This window comes from Cebidichthys violaceus, unplaced genomic scaffold (genome assembly GCF_023349555.1).
Source record: "Cebidichthys violaceus isolate CVI_PGR_0920_01 unplaced genomic scaffold, fCebVio1.0.p SCAF_55, whole genome shotgun sequence".
NCBI lineage: Eukaryota > Metazoa > Chordata > Actinopteri > Perciformes > Stichaeidae > Cebidichthys > Cebidichthys violaceus.
In genome coordinates this window covers 722,023-741,674 of record NW_027176761.1, presented here as the reverse complement: position 1 = coordinate 741,674, position 19,652 = coordinate 722,023, and the positions used below count along the sequence as shown (strand labels likewise).

The 19,652-nt window shown below is 40.8% G+C and overlaps 1 pseudogene; it reads right to left on the bottom strand.

The window, feature by feature from the left end:
* Nucleotides 1–7,051: 7,051 nt before the first annotated feature.
* On the bottom strand, nt 7,052–18,825 carry LOC137888521 (myosin heavy chain, fast skeletal muscle-like; annotated as a pseudogene).
* Nucleotides 18,826–19,652: the final 827 nt, after the last annotated feature.

Here is a 19,652-nt window from a genome sequence, read left to right as displayed (position 1 = left end):
CTTCACCATGAAAAACAAAGGTGTTTTTGAGGGGCTAGAAATACTTAAAACATAATCAAACTTGTCACACACATTTAAAATCCTGAATGTAGTTCAGTGTGGCTTTGTGGCACAAGGCAGTAATACTGCCTGTGCCAAAGCACACTGACTGTAATCCTGCGGGCTTATTGTTGGAATGCTGATTCAGCATTCCAAGTATTGTTCTTCGAATCTTTATTCAACTATTTCTTCCGTACGTATTTTGGCACTTAATAACTTCCACATTTCTTAAGCTACAGAAACCATTCAACTATATAAATGTTCAGCTTTTTCAGGAGAGGGGTGCTATTTCTCATAATTTTTCTAATCTTTCAACTTTTTGAATTATTAAGCTTTTTGCAACTTATTTTTTGAATGGGATGTCTATGGAGAATATTTTTAAATCCTCTTAAACTTGTTCAACTTCCAGATCCTTCTACTTCCTCATACTTTCGGCTACAGACACCATTTAAACTTTCAAATGTTGAGAAAACCCTGACCAATGATTGTATGTTATAATCATTTTGATATCTTTTACACTTTTTGAATAGTAGCATTTTTGCTTTCATTTGTTTTTCAGTCCTTTTCTGCTTTTATAATTGGTGTGTATTGCGCAGCTTAGAGTGCGTGATGTCATCGCTAGAGTGAAGAGAAGCCTGAGATTCCTGTGAAAAAAATATTTGTCTTTTGCGACTGACTCCTCAATTTTCACTCTACATGCATAATTTTTGGATGGAAACGTAGCTAATCTTGTCCTTGTCGTAGACATATGACTTTGGAATCCCACAGGTTTACACATTTGCCTCAAAAGCCTTTACTTGAGAGGAAAACCAACTTTCTCCTCCATAGACCCCAATGTTAAAACGTACTTCAAAAAAGTCTTGCACAGACAAACGTACCCCATTTCTAAATCGCCATTGAAGCCACTTTTGTTTACACTACAGATCCAATATTCGCATGATCTGTTCTTCAAGTCATTCTTGCACTTCAGTCTTAATATCGGAGCAATAGGGGCTATGGTTATGGGAGTTTTGTGGTTTTGTTTGACAGGTGTTTTCCAGTTTTTTTCTCATGAAAAGGCGGCAGGCTCACAGGTGTTCGTGCTTGAGCTAATTACTAATGTTTTAAACACACAGACTCACAGACTCTCCAACTGCTGCGTCGTCACCATGGGAACCAATGACACACACACACACACACACACACACACACACACACACACACACACACACACACACACACACACACACACACACTCTCTTTCTCTGTCTGTCTGTCTCTCTCTACACACTCAGTACATATAACTGTCTGTCTGCCTGTCTCACTCACTCACTCCATATAACTGTCTGTCTGCCTGTCTCTCTCTCCAAATCACTCAGTCAATGTAATTGTATGTCTGCCTGTCTCTCTCTCCCACTCACTCAGTACATATAACTGTCTGTCTGCTCTTCTCACTCAATCCAGATGACTGTCTGTCCACCTGTCTCACTCACTCACTCAGTACATATAACTGTCTGTCTGCCTGTCTCACTCACTCACTCAGTTCATAAAACTGTCTGTTTACCTGTCTCACTCACTCACTAAGTTCATATAACTGTTTGTCTGCCTGTCTCTCTCTCCCACTCACTCAGTACATATAACTGTCTGTCTGCTCTTCTCACTCAATCCAGAAGACTGTCTGTCCACCTGTCTCACTCACTCACTCAGTACATATAACTGTCTGCCTGTCTCACTCACTCAGTTCATATAACTGTCTGTCTGCCTGTCTCACTCACTCACTCAGTTCATATAACTGTCTGTCTGCCTGTCTCTCTCTCCCACACACTCAGTCCATCTGACTGTCTGTCTGCCTGTCTCTCTCTCCCACTCACTCAGTACATATAACTGTCAGTCTACTCTTCTCACTCAATCCAGATGACTGTCTGTCCACCTGTCTCACTCACTCACTCACTCACTCACTCAGTTCATATAACTGTCTGTTTGCCGGTCTCACTCACTCACTCAGTTCATATAACTGTCTGTCTGCCTGTCTCTCTCTCCCACACACTCAGTCCATCTAACTGTCTGTCTGCCTGTCTCTCTCTTCCAAACACTCAGTCCATCTAACTGTCTGTCTGTCTCTCCCACACACTCAGTCCATCTAACTGTTGGTCTGCCTGTCTCTCTCTCCCACTCACTCAGTACATATAACTATCTGTCTGCTCTTCTCACTCAATCCAGATGACTGTCTGTCCTCCTGTCTCCCTCACTCACTCAGTACATATAACTGTCTGTCTGCCTGTCTCACTCACTCACTCACTCACTCACTCAGTACAAATAACTGTCTGTCTGCCTTTCTCACTCGCTCACACTCATTCATTCAGTCTCTATCTCTGTCTTCCTGTCATTCTGTGTTTCTCTCTCTGTCTTTCTTTGTGTCTCTCCCTCTCTCTCTCTGGCTCTCTCTCTGCTACCACTACTGCTGCTATTCATGTTACTACCAGTACCAATACTACTACAGCTATTAGTTTGATTGCTACTAGTACTAATACTACTGCTATCACTTCAACTACTGCCATTACTATTACTACTTCTTCTACTACTACTACTATTATATTAAATACTACGACCACTACTACAGCTATTACTACGACTACTTCTACTACTTCTTCTAATTACTAATACTTCTACAACTAATAATACTTCTACTACAACTACAACTTCTACTACTACAAATATCACTACTGCTGACATTTTTTAAGCCACAGAAGCTGTTCGAATATCAAAATATTCAGCTTTTTCAGGAGAGGGGTGATATTTTTCATATTTGTAATCTTTAAACTTTTTGAATTATTAAGCTTTTTGCAATTTGTTTTGAATGGGATATTTATGGAGAAAATCTTCAAATCCTGTTCAACTTCTTCAACTTTCAAAGCCTTCTTCTTTCTCATACTTTCAGCTACAGACACCATAGTTAGACATTTCAACTAGAAGGGTTTTCAGCAGTGCAGTTTAAATGCTTTCGAGCTTCAACATTTTTCAGACAGGTAGTCTCTCATTTCTGTATTTTCAGCAATTTTTTTGCAATTCATTTCAGCTTTCAGCTTTCAGCATTCCAACGCATTTTCAGCAGGAATTTTTCTAGTTTTTTCTAGTCATTTTCTAGTTATTATTATTCAGTGTGGCTTTGTGGCACAAGGTAGTAATACTGCCTGTGCCAAAGCACACTGACTGTAATCCTGCGGGCTTATTATTCAGTGTGGCTTTGTGGCACAAGGCAGTAATACTGCCTGTGCCAAAGCACACTGTCTGTAATCCTGCGGGCTTATTATTATTATTATTCTTATTCTCCATCTTCCACATCAGAGTTTGCCGCGAAACTAGTCCCACAGCGTTGCCAACACCTGCTCAAAAAGTAATTCAACACATGCGGCTTGATCGGGAATCGTGAGCTATGACTTTTATAAGAAATTCGTCCAGCGGTTTCCCCGAAAATCGCGATCTACGATGAAAAATCGGCCCATTGACTTGAATGGGATTTCGGCGTGAAGAAAGAAAAAAAAACACTGAACTTTGGACCCATATTGACCAGCCATACTTTAACGTAGAAACATGATTCAAAGTTTAAAACGTAGACAAATTGATGGACGTTATTGAGCCAAATGGACATTTTGCTAGCTAGCATAGTTTTCATGAAGTCACCGATTTAGTTTCAGCAAAACTTTGGGTCTGTTTCAGATTTTATAATGGGTGTGTATTGTGCAGCTCGTTAAGTGCTAGAGTGATGACATCACGGTCAGAGTGAAGCAGAGCAGGAAAATGTTCTGTGATTTTTCCAAACAAATTGCTCCCATTCCCACAATTTTTACTCTTTATACACCATTTTTGGCCAAAAAGCTTGGAAATGTTGTGCTGGTCGCAACAAAGTGTCTATGGAATCCAACGGACTTACACATTTGGCTCAAACAGCCGTGGAGCGACATGAATTCCAACCGACTGCTCCATTAGATCCCATGTTAAATCAGAAAAGAAATTTGTCAAAGAAAGCAGACGGTACCAGTTTTGTAACTTGCGCTGGCGCTCACATTTATAACACTATGAACATAAAAAACATACCAGAGCGTTCGGCAGAGTCTTATCTCTCTCACGGTGCACTTATTTTATTGATTGGACTCATGGTTTTGGTATAAAGTGCATTTGTTTGACAGGTGTTTTTTTTAACATGGACCTATCTGTAGCCAATCAGATGTCAGCCTCATTTTCAAGCAATCACATGAGCGCAGCTCCCCCCTCCCCTCCCCACGAGGCTGCCAGCTGTGTTCACACCGAACGCAGGGCGAATTATTCGCGTGATGAGATTACATACAAAGTCTTTGCACAGACGTGATGAGACTGCAGTGACGCAAATTTTGCGCGGCGCGTTTGAGGCGGCGCGTTTGAGGCGACGCGTTTGGGGCGTTTGAAGCGACACGTTTGGAGCGGCGCGTTTGGGGCGACGCGTTTGGGGCGTTTGGAGCGACGCGTTTGGGGCGACGCGTTTGGGGCGTTTGGAGCGACGCGTTTAGGGCGTTTGGAGCGACGCGTTTGGGGCGTTTGGAGCGACGCGTTTGGAGCGACGCGTTTGGGGCGACGCGTTTGAAGCGACGCGTTTGGGGCGACGCGTTTGGGGCGTTTGGGGCGTTTGGAGCGACGCGTTTGGGGCGGCGCGTTTGAAGCGACACGGTTGGCGCGATGTTCCTCCTGTCATCACTGACGTCCTGTTGTTGTTGAATCAGGAAGTACAAACTGTAGCCGTCTGTGTTCACCCAGAGCTCTACGCAGGGGCGTGCGGTCAGGGTGTGATGATGAAATGTAAAAAACAAATAATGCTAAAATAAAATAAATATTAATATTTCTCTACTGATCTGCGCTATAAAGTGCAAACACTACTCTGCCTCAATGAAGGGTGCGCGAGAGCCCAAGGCTCGGGTTTATCGCGTCAATTAACACAGAGCAGATCGACCCAGGCAGGAAGTCAGACACCGATAAGGGATAGAGCATCTGGTAAGTTTTCAAAATAAAAGCGTCAGCTTTAACTTGGTTTAACTTTTTCAAGAGTATGAATCTAAAATGCAGAAAAGAGAGAAGCATTATCTCAATCGAACCTCAACGATACTACCGGTAACATCAGCGTGTGTGTATATATTGCGACGTCTTCGGGCAGTAGAAGCCACACTGTCAAAATTTCTTGCGAAATTTTCTAGTTATCTAATGTGATTTTAATGCTTCAGAGTGGCAAATCGGCTCGATAGCGCCCCCTAAAATATTTCAATGATGCAGCCCTCGCAGTACGTTTGACCTAGATGTATAAAATTTGGTAAGCAGATGTATCACATGTAGACTTAAAAAAAAGTCTAAGGGTCCATGCTCTCAACCCAACCGGAAGTCAGCCATTTTGAATTTTGTATGAATTTCTCCTGGTTTTTTTCCATTTCCAGGTGCTGTACTACCAACTCCTCCTAGGGAAATAATCAGATCAGCTTAGAATTTGGTCAGAACAATCTAAAGACCATAGTGATTAAAAGTTAATAAAAGCTTGAGGTTTCATCGAACAACATGGACTTGGTGTATCGGGAATTGTACATGGTTCGCCATCAGCTGTTGTAACTCAACTGTACTTTGTCAAAACTTTTCCCAAACTTGACATGCTTGATTACTGTCGTGATTTTAGGACTTATGCTTGCCAATATTAACTCATAGTCAAAGCGCCACCTACTGGCAACCACGGACGTAAGCATGATTCTATAATTACAGCAACCCAAACACTGAACTTATTAAAAGGGTTTGTGGGCACAAAATGAAAAAAAGACTTCTCTGATCTAAATTTGAGCAAACTAAGATGCTTGGAGAGCAAAAGTTAGATAACAGTGGTTCTCAAACCATGTCAGTGGGCATTAGTATAAATTATATGTCCAGAGCTTCTACATGAGAATCAGGTTAAATGTTACAATGAATGCTTCACACTACAATCTAAAGTTACAGAAGAGTTTAAAATGAAAACAGTGTCAAATTAAAGTGTTCAAATAAAAGCAAATGACATTACTGTTCTGTTAACTTTCATGTAAGTCCAAATACAATCAGCAGGACACTGCAGGGAGTTGAACCCCATCCCAGTAAACTGACAGTCTGTTATGTTACAAACACTGAAGCGCATTCACGCACATTCATTTTCTTAATGATCTTACAGGCTTACATTTTTGATTGTATCGGAGTTACACTCAAAACATTTGTGGCTTAAGACCTGGCAACATGATCTTGCTACGCTGGTCGACGCAGGAAATATCTAACTTGTGCATGCAGTGTATGATGGTCACAAAAATGCATGGCCGCGTCAACCTGCCAGTCCTGCCAGTACCCTCGACGTGCGTGAACTTGCGAGGGCCTGATCAATGCTGCTTGCAGCTTTAATTCAAACTTTGAATTTAACTTTTAACTTTATATATATATTTTCAATTTACAGAATCTTATTGCGATCAACAATTCAAACTAAATAATATAAGTAAGTCATGGATGACTTAAGTAATATATACATACATGTATATATTTACTTTTTTATTGATTTATTTTTATTTAATTTTGAGTTTTTCAGTTTCATTTCAGTATGAGGCACCATAGCACGAAACAAGCACATACAGAATCTAAAATGTAAAGACACTATCAATGCAGAAAAAGAGATAAATCAATTAAAAACAACGATTCTTGAAGCACTATCAGTTTGTCCATTTATTAGGATACTCATTTTTCTTATCAAACAGAAGAACACTGAGTGTGGAGGTTGATTATTCTCTGAAAAGTTGGAATGCGCTCTCTGTTAAACATTCCTATGACACTCATTAAACTCCTCTCTTACACTTTACATTTTGTGGCTAGATGCGTTTTGATCAGGACCGAAAGTGAGGGTGTTTTTGGGATGCCAAAGGTTATTGAACTGTCTCACTCAAAAGTATTGGCCTGACAATTAGATCAAAACAACACAGACACAAGTCAAGATCAAAAACTATTTTATTGTGGTGTATTTCACATCATATTTTATGATTACAAAAAGACCTTCAGCCGAAGCGCTTTACTCAGCTGCCTCTTTTCCCTGTGAAAACAGAAAACAATTATTATATAAAGTGCATATGCGCCTATATACACATCATACTCTGTAATAGTTTTGTCTGTTGTTAATTTTCTGAAGTTTAAGGCTATATCGTAACTTTTTTTCAGTCATGACTTAAGTGTTACGTGATTTATATTAAAATATAGAATTTAATTTGATTTAATTTTCATCAAGCTGAATGTTAGTTACCTTGCCAGAGTCACGGCTCTTTGCTCTCAGCTTGTTGACCTGGGACTCTGCAATGTCAGCACGCTCCTCAGCCTCCTCCAGCTCATGCTGGACCTTCCTGCACTTGGACAGATGAGTATTGGCCTGCTCCTCCTGGAATATCACAGACATAGTTTAAAGGTATGGAACACTTTTTAAATTTTAATGTACAACGGAAACATTTTTCATGATTGTGTACAGTATGCATATGACATAACTGTTTACATTGCCAAAATCAAAAAATGTCTTTATAATTGTATAGCTACGGTGCTTGATAGCTGATTGTTTTTTTCCGATCATTCTCTTCAACATAATTAAATATAATGTTACAGTATATAATATGTATTTGCTTAATACGATGTCAATTTTGCTTAATATTGCTTTTGAGTATCAGTTTGAGTTATTCTAAATTATATGTAATTGTAACAACAAATAATGCGACGACACAAAATTGATTCTCCAACCTCTCCAGCACTTATTTTAGTATCAGATGACTTACATTTGGTAGATGATATTATAGGAAAGAATGATAATGAATATGAAAATGAATGCTTTTCATTTTACTTACTTTTGCTTTTATGTACTTTATTTTTTCTTTAAGAAATTGTCAGTATTGCAAAGTAATATGTTGGCCTTACCGCTTCCTCAGCCTGCCTCTTGTAGGCCTTCACCTTGAGTTGCAACTTGTCAACCAGATCCTGCAGCCTGGAGCCATTTTTCTTGTCCTCTTCAGTCTGTAATAGTCAATGTAGATGTGCAAGTTAACAAGATTTTAATGGTAAGTATATTGGATCATTTTGTCTTGTACATTTTAACTGTCAAAGTGACTGTACCTGATAGGTGAGCTCCTTTACTCTCCTCTCATATTTGCGGACACCCTTAACAGCATCTGCTCCACGTCTCTGCTCAGCCTCAACCTCTGACTCCAGCTCACGCACCTTCAAAACACAATAAGAAAATAAGTAAGTGTCCATATTGTTTCAATGTCTTGCTTCAGCTTTGCAAATCTTAACATGATTTTCTTACCCTAGACTCAAGCTTCTGGAGCTGCTTCTTGCCACCCTTCATGGCCAGGTTCTCAGCCTCATCCAGGCGGTGCTGCAGGTCCTTGACAGTGACCTCCAGGTTCTTCTTCATCCTCTCCAGGTGAGCACTAGTGTCCTGCTCCTTCTTCAGCTCTTCAGCCATCATAGCAGCCTAGAGGAGACAGCATAACATGTTATTTAGCAATATCTTTAAAAAACACATTGGCGTTAAAGTAAGAAGTTTAAACCTACATCAGTGATGGCCTTCTTGGCCTTCTCCTCTGCATTCCTTGCTTCCTGAACAGTGTCATCCACTTCACCCTGGACCTGCACCAGGTCAGACTCAAGCTTCTTCTTGGTGTTCGTGAGGCTTGTGTTCTAAAAGATAAAATTATTTTCTCACTTAATAAGTGCCTGATTTTAGGTTATTGTAAATCTCATGAGACATTTGATTTATTGAAGAAATGAAAGGAGTTTGTTCACCTGAGAGTGCAGAAGTCCAACACGCTCACTGGCGTCCACCAGCTCCTGCTCTGCGATTTTGCGGCTTCTCTCTGTCTGCTCCAGAGCAGCTCTAAGTTCCTCAATTTCAGCTACCATGAGACCATTCCTGCGATCCACCATGGCAGCTTGTTCCTTGAAGTCTTCCTGGGCTCTAACAGCATCATCAAGGTGCAGTTGTGCATCCTAGTGAAAAAAATATCAGGAAAATATTCCCATGAATGCCAAAATGTCTCTGTACTGACCATAGACTGTGGAACAACTCTGTGTCTTACAATACCTTAAGCTGTGCCTGCACATTCCTCAGCTGCTTCTGGGACTCAGCAGCCTGGCGATTGGCGTGGCTCAACTGAACCTCCATCTCATTCAGGTCTCCCTCCATCTTCTTTTTGATCCTCAGGGCATCGTTCCTGCTCCTGACCTCAGAGTCCAGAGTGCTCTGCATGGAGTCAATCACTCTCTGGCTGTTCCTCTTGATCTGCTCCATCTCCTCATCTTTCTCTGCCAGCTTCCTGTCCACCTCACCCTTGATCTGGTTGAGCTCCAGCTGGACACGCAGGATCTTAGACTCTTCGTGTTCCAGAGTTCCCTGACGATATCAATGAATGGAATATTCATCTCTGCCTTCAATCCATTAATGCTATTTTTTACTATTTGCAATTTGTTTCAGAAGATCTCTCCAGGAAAAAAAATCTGTACCTCAGCCTCTTCGAGAGCTGTCTGGATCTCAGACTTCTCTGTCTCCACCTGCTTCTTGGACTTCTCCAGCTCATGGATGCTCTTGCCAGTCTCACCAATCTGTTCAGTCAGATCTGAGATCTCCTCTGCAGATAGATTTGTTTAATATTGTTAAACCTTGAAGTGTAAAATATAAATCCTGTATTCTAACACATGCACATGTGTTGAATACGATGTAACTTTTAAATTATTTAAAACTCACGTTGCAGGTTCTTGTTTTCACGCTTCATGGTTTCCAGGTGATCCAGAGCTTCCTCATAAGAGTTCTTCATCTTGAACAGCTCAGTGCTGAGAGAACGAGCCTCCTTCTGTGCTCCCTCAAGCTCTGCCTGACCCTCCTCATACTTCTGTTTCCACTCTGCCAACACCTGAATAGCACAATTACTACACTTCAGTTGGTTATGTAGCACTATAGAGACAAATATAAATATATATATATAGATATACATATATATATAACTATGTCATTGTTTGTATGGCTTTGCCACACAAAGTAAACAATGCTACCTTGTCAAAGTTCCTTTGCTTTTTGTCAAGGTTGGCTGCCAGACTGTTGGCCCTCTCCACATCAATCATGAGGTCCTCCACCTCACTCTGGAGCCTCTGTTTGGTTTTCTCAAGAGAAGCACACTTGGAATTCACTGCCTCAATCTGCTCCTCAGCCTCCTGAAGGCGCTGGGCCAGCTTTTTCCTGTTTGAAAAAAAATGTTGAATGGACTTGGAGCCTTAGTATAAAGAATGTGCACCGTGAGTTCTTAGCTGAATAATTTTACATTAACAAACACTGTATCGCCCCAATCCTGAGACAACTATTTTTTCGGGAAACTTAATTTACAAAGTTGGAGCTCGTATTATATTCGAGGATTAGATGTTCATGTCTTCACAAAGGCGGATCTTCTTTTTCAATGGAGCCTATCGCTATAACACTGGTGTTATGCTCATACAGAGAGTGTTGCTTTTTGGTGAGCATTTTTCAAAGAACAGGTGTTAGATAAGGTGCGGGGGTCAAGTTATTAAGCAAGTTCTTACATTATGGGCCATTATGTTAACATGTTTTTATGATCTAGATGAACATATGAATGCGGAGCTGCATTTGACCATTTAATTGTTTGAATGTTACTCACTTGGATTCTTCAAGCTCCTCAGTGCGCTGAATAGCGTCAGTCTCATACTTGGATCTCCACTGAGCCACCTCACTGTTGGCCTTGGACATTCCACGCTGCAGCTCAGCCTTGGCCTCCTGCTCCTCCTCAAACTGCTCCCTCAGCAGATCACAGTCATGGCGAGCTGATTGCAGTCCATGGGCAAGAGCATTCTTGGCCTGTTTATAAAAATGATTCATGAATTTACCAAATTTCTAAATTCCAAATCGAATAATACCAATGTACACTTACTTAATGGTTTCTTACCTTAACCTCCTCTTCAATCTGTCTCTTCAGCTCCTCAATTTGCTGTGTGAAGGCCTGTTTACCTCTGGTCAGCTGGGAGACAAGGGCTTCTTTCTCTTCAATTTGACGGCTGAACTCACCTTGTGTGAAAGATGTCATGATACATCAGTTCATCTTACGTTTCTCAATAACATGCACAACAGATCATTCAATGATAACTTGTAGATACCATTTTCTGTCAGGAGACGTGCTTTCTGTGCGCTTGTGTCATTGATCTGACGAACATTTTCATCATTCTTAGTCTTCAGTTCACTATATTGGTCCTCAAGAGTACGGCACATCTTTTCAAGATTTCCCTAATGAGTTAAAGAGAGATGAGATCATTGATCAGATTTCATTCATAATATTACCTGCTATATTATCGACATTAATTTGGGTAGTAAAGTAGCATGTAATGCATCGTGTACCTTTGCTTTAGCAACATTCTCCATGTTGCTGGAGAGGTCATCGATCTCCATCTTGTATTCACTCTTTTCCTTCTCAAGCTTCTGCTTAACACGCTGGAGGTTGTCAATCTGCTCTCCCAGCTCAGCAACGCTGTCAGCCTGCTTCTTACGAAGAGCAGCAGCAGTGGATTCATGCTGCAGAGTGGACTCCTCAAGGTCTCGGCGGAGCTTCTGGAACTCAGCCTCACGCTTCTTGTTCATCTCAATCTGAGCAGAGGTGGCACCACCAGCCTCCTCCAGCCTCTCACTGATCTCCTCAAGTTCCCTGGAGAGGTCAGCTCTCTGCTTCTCCACCTTGGCACGAGCAGCACGCTCAGCCTCAATCTCTTCCTCCAGTTCCTCAATGCGGGCCTGTTGAATGTAGGTGTAATTTCTTTCAGTGAACTTTCACTTTTTATGCACACATTAGGAAATGGGTGCAGTAATGTTTTCTGTAACAAAATATGTCACCTGAAGCTCCTTGATCTTCTTCTGAAGCTGAGCACCCATTGACTGCTCATCTTCAATCTTGCTAAGGAGCTGACTGGTTTCAAAGTCCTTCCTATGAGAATTATCGATACAATACATATAGTTCATGCAGTTGACATTCATTTTCAAAAGAATGGCTGTTGTGCAAATTCAAAAAAATGTACTTTTTAATTTTCTCATCAGACTGCTGCTTGTCATTCTCAAGATCCATTATGGATTCCTGGGCCAGTTTCAGATCACCCTCGAGCTTCCTCTTGGTTCTCTCAAGGTCCATACGCAGCTTTTTCTCTTGCTCCAGAGAACCCTCAAGCTGAACAAATAATATTTGTTCACATTTTGAATCATCATTTTTAAGAACAATCTTACTTCTTCAATCCAAGAGTATTTGTAAACTTACATCATCCACTTGCTGCTCAAGCTTGGTCTTGGCCTTGGTCAGGGTGTTGACTTTGTCTTCCTCAGCCTGCAGGTCATCAAGAGTCTGCTGATGAGACTCCTGAAGGGCTTTCTTTTCCTTGGTCAACTTAGCAATGCTCTCATCCTGAGAGGCCATCTCCTCGGTCAGGTTCTTGACCTAAGTGTGCAAGAAACATCTCCTCAATAAGCGCTAATCATCATTTTACTTGATATGATGGTCAGATTATTATTTACAAACCTTGTTCTCAGTGGCATGTTTCTCCTTCTCCACTTTGGCCAAGGTAAGCTCCAGGTCATCAATATCCTTCTTGAGCTCAGAGCATTCATCCTCCAGCTTTCTCTTCTTGGCAGTGAGCTCAGCATTGATTTCCTCTTCATCCTCCAGTCTCTCACCTATCTCTTTGAGTTTGGCCTCCATCTGAATCTTGCTCTTGATAAGACCTTCACATCTCTCCTCAGCATCTGACAGATTCTCTCCTTCCTAATCCATTTAATGCAAATAGATGTCAGCACACCAGCAATGAACAACATGAAAAAGCACAACTATCTGTTGATGTGTACTCACAGATGCTATTTGCAGCTGCAGATCATTTTTCTCCTGCAGAATGGTAACCATCTTCTCCTCCAGCTCCTTTTTCTTGGCCAGGGCAGTAGCCAAGTCAGTTTTCATCTTATCATAGTTCTCTTTCATGCTTGCCAGCTCCTTCTCAGTTTCCGCACTCTTCAGCATGGGCTTGATCTTGTAGTACACCTTCATCCATGGCCAGTGTTTCACATTCATGAATGAGCGGATATTGTACTGGATGGAATAGATGGCTTCCCTGCAGACAAGAAGTAGCTGTTATGGACAATGTTGTTTGTGATTTTTCATAACATCATTCAGAATGAGTTATTTTCAACATGCCTCCTCTCAGTCATCTTCACAAACTCCTTTCTCATGACGTAACCACGGCACAAAGCTTGAGTCATGGTGACCAGTGATGACAGTTTTTCATCTCTCATCTCCTCAAGCAGACCCAGCAGACCGGCCTTGAAGAACACCTGAACAAACAAAAAATAAATTAAAGGTAGGATGAACTGAGGAAGTGAATACTTCACATCATCTAAAACTCAGCATGGTCTGTCTGCAATGATCACTTCTGTAATGGTTGATTGAATAAATACAACAATTGCTTCCTTTCTAGACCCAACCTGTGTCGGAAGCATTTTTCACTCACACGTTCATATGCTGTCATTTTTATCGATGCAGCTGTCCCAGAATCGCGGCTAAAAATGTTTTAGCTGCTGTCATCTGCTAACAGCGAACAATTAACGAAATGTCCTCATGCTGACATGAGAAGACACGCTCTGCCTGAGTCCACACTCAATTGAGTTTTTCATTTGCGAAGATGACTGCGGTTTACTGCAGTGAACACATTATTGTTCCCAGGACAACAGGACGCCTTTAGTCTCTAGCCCTGTTCATATTGATTGTTGCTGTAATGTTTGATTGAAGAGTCCAAACTGAAGCAATTGTTGATCACTTGTGGCCACTACCGGCAGGTTAACAGTAGTGAGGAGTAACCACTGAAACCATGACAGGTCCTTGAGCATACAGTAAATTAGCATGAAAACCCATTAGGCTGATGGGTCCAGCAGAATGCGAGATTAGCCGTAGACAGACAGTCAAAAAGATGCAAACAACAATCATACTACATACTGGACTAAACAACTTAACCTCCTTGGTAATTATTCTTCGGTTAAATAAGGAAAGGAAAGTGCTTACCTTAGTGTGTCCAAATTTGTACTCGTCTTGTGGGACATCAATTGACCCAAGCAGCTTCTCTGAAGCCTTCTTGTTGTCAATGAACTGGCCATCAGGGATGACACTGGCATTCAGCACCTTGTACCTTTTAGAAGAGAGTTAATGGTCATTTTGTGACCTTTTTATTTCAATAGTCCACATTTAACATTCTTTGAAAATATCCATTGATACCTCTGCTTGAAGTCAGCATAGAGAATTCTGCTGGGGAAACCTTTCCTGCAGATTCTGATACCCTCCAGCACACCGTTACACCTGAGCTGGTGGATGACCAGGAAGTTCTCCATCAAACCTGTAAAAAAGACATTTAGTCTTTAAAATTATGTGAACCATACCAAAAAAAGCAAACCACTCCTCAAAGACTCTTGAGATTATGTTCTCTATGTACCTGGAGTCTTTGACTCATTGGGAATCAGGCAGCGCACAAAGTGAGGATGGGTACTCCTCAAGTTAGTCATCAGCTTGCCCAAGTTCTCCTGTAGATCCAAAGTGATGATTTATCATGGCATGTTACAATTGTGATTTTGAATATAAGCTAAGATACATAAGATACGTTGGCGATGTCAAACCTTACCCTAAACTGTGAAGACACAGTCTGCATAGAACCACCCTTCTTCTTGCCTCCCTTCTTGCTGCCACCAACCTCTGTTGATCATTTTAAGTAGACATGCTTTTTTAGAACGACATAAAATGTACTTGAACACATGCTAAGGTTCAAAATATACAGTATCTATAACATTAAAATGTGTTTTAGTTTACTGTAGCTACTATCATACCCTCAACGACAGGTGGATACAGAACAGGCAGCAGTTTCACAGAGGATTTCTGGTACAGCTGAATGACAGACTCATTCAGTGGATCCTTGTTCTTGTCCAGCCAGCCACCGATGTTGTAGTCCACGGTACCAGCATAGTGCACCAGGGAGAAGTGGGCCTCAGCCTTGCCTTTGGTCGGCCTTGGTTTCTCAAATGCTTTGTTTTTGCCAAGATGCTGGTCATACAGCTTGTTCTTGAAGGATGTGTCTGTTGCCTTGGGGAACATGCACTCCTCTTCAAGGATGGAGAATATGCCCATTGGCTTTAAAAATAGTGGGAAGAAATATGTCATTAAGTGATGCATTAAGTCAAATTAAGGAAAATGAAGCATAGCGTTAGTTCATGCAGGACACGGAAGTCATACGCCATCAGCTGTAACCAGCCAATTGAATCATAGCTTCCAATCGGCCACACACCAATCACAACCCACTCTCAATTCAAGGAGGTTTATTTATATATGACTCCCTCCTCACTGATTCATTCTACACCTACGCTGTTACAGACCGTACTGCTGGCAAAGCTTTGCCTCCTCCACCCCAGCCTCCACTCTTTTTTGATTCAGAGTTCATCTTTCATGGCAAATGGTTGAAATGTATTTAAAAAATGTACTTCTGGCTCATTCCTGTAAACCCTTAGGGGTTGTTGCTCGTTGCTCCCCGTTTTGGCTTAGTAGCTGCTGGCTAATCCGGGGAGCATTCAAAGAGCGGAGCCATTAATGCCAAGTTTAACTGTATTTCCATTTGTTGCAATAAATGGTTAAAATCTATGACGAGAATGTTCCTTACTGAAATTATATAGAATCACAAAATGAAATGATTACCTTTTCAATCAGCTCGATGCAGGCAGCCAAGTCCATACCAAAGTCAATGAACTCCCAGATAATACCCTCCTTCTTGTACTCCTCTTGCTCCAGGACAAACATGGTGTGGTTGAAGAACTGTTGCAGTTTTTCATTGGTGAAGTTGATGCACAGCTGCTCCAATGTATTGAACTGCAAGGACACATATAATCATCATGACCTCTTTCTGTTAATAAGAATGATTATGTCATTAAAAGTATTGGCTACTGAATTATTGGAATATAAGCTTACGTCAAAGATTTCAAACCCAGCGATATCCAGGACACCAATGTAGAACTGCCTTGGCTGTTTAGTGTCCAACATCTGGTTAATACGGATGACCATCCACAAGAACATCCTCTCATAGATAGACTTGGCCAGGGCAGGCACTGAGTTACCCACCTGAATGAAAATAACGATGTGATTTGACAAGTTAACCGTTTTGTAAAATAATAGATTATTGGTGTTTTTATAGGCATTTTAATGACACAAAAATGAAATAAATTCATCTGAGATTCAATTCAATTCAATTCATTCTTTATAGCCTACAATCACAAATTTGCCTCAGAGGGCTTTAGAATTTGTACACAAATGACATCCTCTGTAGGGACCCTCACATCGATACAGGACCACCCCCCCCCCCCTATATTCAGCATTCAATAGAATGCTGAATCAATAGATACAACTTTAAGTGGTAACATTGAACACTTACATGGCCTTTATTGTATCAAGTGAACCCTGTGATACATTATTTTAGTAGAACTAATATAACTTATGTGTTTTCAAATAGTAGGATATTTGATATTGATAATTCAGTTTACCTGAGGTACAGTCTGACCCTTGGTGACATACTCATTTCCGACCTTCACTCTGGGATAGCACAGAGCTTTCAGCATGTCAGCGGAGTTCAGACCCAGCAAGTAAGCAACCTTGTCAGCCTCTGAAAATAATTCAGTAATTTCCATCATGATATGAACAGAAACCAGTGTGATTAAGAACTCTATTTTATCTTAATACAGTTTTTCCCAAGCTACTCACCCTCTGTGCCATCAGGCTCAGCCTGCTCCTCACGCTGTTTCTGCTTGAACTTCATGTTACCATGGTGGAGCACAGCACCAGTCATCTTGTAGATGCTCATCTTCTCTTCATTTGTGAAGCCCAGGATATCAATAGCATTCTGAATTCAAAAGATGTGTCCACACAAAACATAATCACTTTAGAAAATGCACTTAAAAGAGCAGTTTTGGATGTATTGCACAAAATATATTTCAATAGTTTGAAGTGAAGTTCACTCACATCAGTGGCTTCCAGCTCAACTTTGTCATCAATGCTGGCCACAGTGATCTGACCCATGCTGCACATGGGGAAGTCGTAGGGGTTGGTTGTGATGAGTGCCAAATCTGGTGATCAAAAAAGGTTGAAAATGTCAATACTTTAGTTTCATATGAAAACAGTAGGTGAAATGTTGCAACATCTCAATCTGTTTACCAAGCAGCTCAGGTTTGTGGGCGGTCATCATCTGGTAGAAGATGTGGTAGCCTCTTTCATCAGGAAGCTGGAATGTCACTCTAGACTTCTCCAGCAGATCTACAAATATTGTTTATAAGTCACAGCTAGGCCAATTTTCAATTTCAGTCATTTGTATGTACAAGGAGTATTATTACTTACATGTCTCAATATCAGCACTAGCCAGTTTGCCAGTTGTGCCGAAATGGATTCTGATGAATTTACCCTGTTAGGAACAAAGGGATTCTTAATGTTCCTCTGTATGAACAATCAATAACAAAGCCTCTCACATGTATAGAAATTGTTTCATACTTACAAAACGAGAAGAGTTGTCATTCCTCACAGTTTTGGCATTACCGTAGGCCTCCAGCAGGGGATTGGCTGCAATAATCTGATCCTCCAGTGACCCCTATAATCCAGTAATAGAAGCGATATCAGAAAATGACTTTGGAAAATGTTCCATTGGTAAAGAACCCTGAATTGTAATCATCAGGAACATACCTTTGATGCATCCCTCTTCGCTCCACCAACTGAGATTGTTGCAAAGTACTGGATGACACGCTTGGTGTTCACAGTCTTTCCAGCACCAGATTCTCCACTAGGCATACACACAGATTCATAAGAATTTGATCAAGATATTTGACAAACAAAGTCAACAATTATAAATGATTCAAACTTACGTGATCAAGACAGACTGGTTCTCCCTATCTGTTAAATAAGAAACAAAAGAATGAACTATGTTTTACTGCAACAGAAACCTCATATAATGATATATTCTACATTGTTATGATAATGACTCACCAGTTGACATGAACTGATAAGCGTTGTCAGAGACAGAGAAGATATGGGGTGGAGCCTCCATGCGCTTCTTGCCTCTATAGGCAGCTACACATTCAGCATCGTACACTGGAAGCCACTTGTAGGGGTTCACGGTGGCACAGAACAATCCAGAGTAGGTCTGAAAGTTATCATAGAGATTCAACAGTTAACATTATGTTTCCTAAAAATAAAGTATTTTTCAATAGTTCTCGTTCTCCTTAGATTGTCTTACGTAGATCATCCATGCTGCATAACGCTCTTTGAGGTTATACAGCACAGCAGCTTCATTGAGATGGGTCATCATGGCCATGTCCTCAATCTTGTCATACTTGGGAGGATTCATTGGAGTGACGTCAGCTTCTTTGACTACCTTCTCCTGAAACATGAAATTTGTCACAATGAGAACTGATCATATTGAATTCCCAGTTGGCTCTGACTTTATGATACCTACCTCCTGAGTGTCCAGGATTTTGACGGTGACTTTGTCACCATCTTTCTTGATGATTGTTCCCTTCAAGTACAGCTCCTTGGCATCGGCCACGTAGCAGGCACTCTTGGCATCAAATGGTGCGCTTTGAGCCTCAATTCTCTCCCTCTCTGGCTTACGTAGGTAAATGGCAGCTTTGCCATACGTGGCCATCTCCGCGTCTGTACTCATGGTGGCGGCTTATGTCTGTTAGATAATTACAAAGGAACTGCAATCTTAGACTAATATTTTAATTCCATGTAATTTACATCACTTGAACTTTAAATACATAAACAAATCCACGTTGAAACCATGTATGTTTATGGTTACAAGGTGGGCTTCAACTTTACAACTTTACTTCCAACTTAAGTTCCAACTTAAGTCTTATTCAGACTTCTTTGTTACAGAGAATCGATTGAACATGTTGAGTTTTGTCAAAATGTTTGGATAAAAAACTGATTCTGAATCAGAAACATTTTGCATATGTATTAAATGCTTAAAGACAAATTAATCATTTAATAGTCATCCTTACCTGACCCCCTCTCTCTCAATAGTATTCACCAATCCTGTTCAGAACAGTTTTTGTTGTTAGAGTAGGTGTAAAAACAAAATTCATGCAACAATTGTTTCTATTCCTCCAACTTATTTCTTAAATGAAGAACACATTCAAATGTCTCAATCTTAAGAGAGCATACTGTTACCACAGGCAGGAACTCAGGTCTTCAGTGGCACAGATGGCCGTGTCCTTAAGTTGCCTTTATACTGATCAGATTTTGATGACACAATGAAAGTTAAATATATGTATGTATACATACCAAATATGGTAAGGCAGACAGCTCATCATATGTATATAGAACATCTGTTGTTTATCATCTGATGTTTCAGGTTTCAGTTTCTATGGCCAGGTCTTGATTTTTGCTTAATCATTACTTCAACAGACGTTTATTTTAGGCTCTTGAACACCCTCTTCACTTTAAAGAAGGTAAACTATTTTTAAAATACATCAGTGCTTTGTTTTT